The sequence below is a fragment of the Aplysia californica genome, unplaced genomic scaffold (assembly GCF_000002075.1).
Source record: "Aplysia californica isolate F4 #8 unplaced genomic scaffold, AplCal3.0 scaffold00483, whole genome shotgun sequence".
NCBI lineage: Eukaryota > Metazoa > Mollusca > Gastropoda > Aplysiida > Aplysiidae > Aplysia > Aplysia californica.
Genome location: NW_004797753.1, coordinates 436301 through 439567, shown reverse-complemented (window position 1 = coordinate 439567; position 3267 = coordinate 436301). Strand labels below are relative to the sequence as shown.

The following is a 3267-nucleotide window of genomic DNA, read 5'->3' as shown; positions in this document are numbered from 1 at the left end:
TCTCTCTCTCTCTCTCTCTCTTTCTCTCTCTCTCTCTCTCTCTCTCTCTCTCTCTCTCTCTCCCTCAGTGTATTGAAAATAGACAAGTCGAACCAATCTCACGTAGTTGCTTGTTACTTACAAATAAATAGATGGCTCCCTTTCTGTGTGAGGCTCTAGCTGTCAGATATTAATTTTAAGACAGAAGCCCAGCTATAGGTTGTTTTTTTTTTTTCTTTCACAACTGCACGCGTGACAGTCAGTGTGACGCATTTACAATGATATTTATTTACTTTTACCTTACTTTTATACGCCGCTTATACCCTTTTGGGTGTCGCGGGAAGAAAGAGACGTCTTTCTGTCGCCAGCCGGAGAGCTTGGGTCAGGGAGATGCTGTGAGTGGTTAGTGTTTCCCTGACTCCATCTATCCAGGTCTTTCTCGGTCACCATCAAGCCTTGTTGCTATCCTCTAGCCTTGTTGCCATCGTCCCGGGAGGTGGAAACTGGACAAAATAAGAGATTTCTGGGTTCAACGAAGTACGGTGTGGCTTTATGCCACTGAGGCGTCACGCTAGCCGTGAAGGAGAACCGGGGTGGCCCCGAAAAGTTGCCGACCGGCCTAGCGAACCGGCGGCGGATTATTTATTGCTAAAAAAGACAATGGAAAAAAACCTCATAATTTATTCAAGGGGGAATAGTCACGAATTTTCCATTTTCATCCTCGATCGTGTCCCTGAGTAGTTTAGCTGGTTTCACTGTGTTTGTCACAGAAGTTTGTAGTTTGAAACAGACATACATGGACAGAAATGCTTCTCAACAGCTGGAGTCCATAGAACGATGGGAAAGAATAACACTTATTCACAGTTGTTTTTTTTTGTCTGCGACAACTGCCCTCTTCTGCATCTCCTCCTCCCCTACCCTGTGAACGTTTGTTGTTGTTGTGGTTATTGTTGTTATTTTGTTATAGTTTGTTTTATTATTTGCAATGTCTGTGACCAATTTTTGTGATATAACAGTCTGGTGCTTTGTTGTCGCAGGAAGAAGATCTAAGTTCGATTCCTATATGGGGGGAATTTTTAACGAGTATCCCAGTCTTTCTGCTGGGACGCTGTATCTCTCTCAGCCCGGGTTGACCCTGGCAGGCAGGGTCAAGACCTGCTTCCTAGATGGTATAAATTATGTCGATGACGGCGTAAAAGATCTACATTGTAAAAAAGGGGGGGGAATTAAATTGGCGGCGTCTGTGGTATATACATGTTATAGTTAGGCTCTTCACTGTTTCCGGAAGTTATCGGACTTCTCGTATCTCTCTGCTTGGGTGTTGTATCCCATTCGGCCCAAGTTATAACCCCGCAGTGCAGCACGCCTCTGAAAGGATCTACTTGTATTGTAAATTTGGTCACTTCTAAAAGGACAGGCTGGCTAACCAATTTTTCGGGGGTTTCCAGAAATCTTGACCTGCACCAAAAGTGGGCATTGCTCTACCTATGGAAGTTTGGTTTCATTGGTGTGTATATTTGTTTGGTCATAGAAACTCTCCTTGTCTTTTAAAGAAACGGAACTTGGGTCAAATACTTTACCTTCGATGTTCTCAAAACAGTATTTTTAGGGATAAGCCCCCTTGTACTTGAAAGGCGACCATTTGATGTGTGCATTATGCACGTGCTATCAATTAATCATCATTGTTATTGTTGTTTGTTTGTGTTTTGTTTTTGTTTTGGGAGGGGGATGTTGTTGGCTGTGGAATTGTTTCGGAAAGGGCTGGATTGCTTCGGGACAGTGCCCAATCACCGTCCATCTAAGAGCCGGCGTGCCGGCATTACGTGAGCCAATGTTCTCTTTAATCTCCGGACTGCCGGTGTGTTTGTTCTGTCCTCATAATATTTTCATGAGATGAAGCTGATCACATTTTGGGGGTTTTATGTTCATAGACCACCGGGAAAGTTCACACATAGCACGTCTCTCGAGCTCCCAGCTGTCGAGATGGCTCTTTTTATAAGAGACGTTTTAATATTTGCATTTTGTGCTTTCAAAAAATGCCACGTGCAAGTTGAATAAGTGTTGGTGTTAAAACCGAAAAGTCATTTTTGTAGCCCATACATGCACAAACTTTTGGTCAAACTTTTTAAAATCAAAAGTATTGACAGTTTGTTGTTCTCCCTACACGCGCAATATATATTGCGCAATGATCATTTTGTGCCTTGACCTTGACCTCGCCATGGACGCACCAACAGCGTTGGCTCTTGCTTTAGTCTCCAGGCGAAAAAAAACACGAAAAAAACCCCCGAAAGTCGGGCAAAAAGTGGTTGTTGCAGTTCCTTTCTAAAATTCGTCCGTTGTGAGTTGATCTACTTCAGCTCATCTTTCGTCGTCGCTTCCTCTTATACCACTCGCGATATTTGGAGAGGTCAACAACCCGCCCCCCCCCCCCACACACACGGGGGCGGTGCCACTGACTGAAGTGCCTTTAGGCCATTCCCAAAGGGGAGACATTTCTCGTTCTAATGCACAGTAGAATTGTAGGTGGGCTGATCCAACAATGTCATGCTCATAACTGTGCCTGAACTACAACAGGAAACTGCTGCTTTTTCTTTACTAATACTTACTATTGTCAGTTTCCTCTACTTCTGTTGTATGTTTGTCACTCTCTTGTAACCAGCTATTTCCGGGGTGCCTTGATAGTTGAAGCAGACCTTGTGCTGTTGAAGCCAGAGAGGTGAGCAGAGTAAGTCTAATTCCCTGGAAAGACTTCTCTGTTGACACCCACCCCTTGGCGCTCTTATGACCTTATGCAGTTTCGAGCGCCGTAAAACCCTCTACTATAAAAAATAATATTAAAAAAAACCGGAAAACTTTTTGACGTCAAAAGTATTGACGGTTTGACGTTCTCCCTTCACGCACAATATACTGTATATGCCTATTGCGCAATGATCATTTTTTGCCTTGACCTCGCCATGGACGCACCAACAGCGTTGGCTCTTGCTTTAGTCTCCAGGCGAAAAAAACACGAAAAAGAAACGAAAGTCGAGCAAAAAGTGTTTTTTTGCCGTTCTTTTCTAAAATTCGTCCGTAATGAGTTTATCTACTTCAGCTCATTTTTCTACTCTTCCTTATACCACTCGCGATATTTGAAGAGGTTAGATTCTACTATTCGAAATGTGCAGGATACAACTCTACTCTACAAGATGTTACCCCTATTTCTCATCTTTTCTTTTTCTTTTTCTACCCGGTTGTTTGTTGTTTGTTTTTTTAGCTAGGGCGTTCATGTCTTTACCGGGACCCCCCCCC

The 3267-nt window shown here is 43.4% G+C and overlaps 1 protein-coding gene across 1 annotated transcript in view; it reads left to right on the top strand.

Moving 5' to 3' along the window:
• LOC101862525 overlaps positions 1-3267 on the top strand; it is a 37863-nt gene that overhangs the window by 30439 nt on the left and 4157 nt on the right. The window lies entirely within an intron of this gene.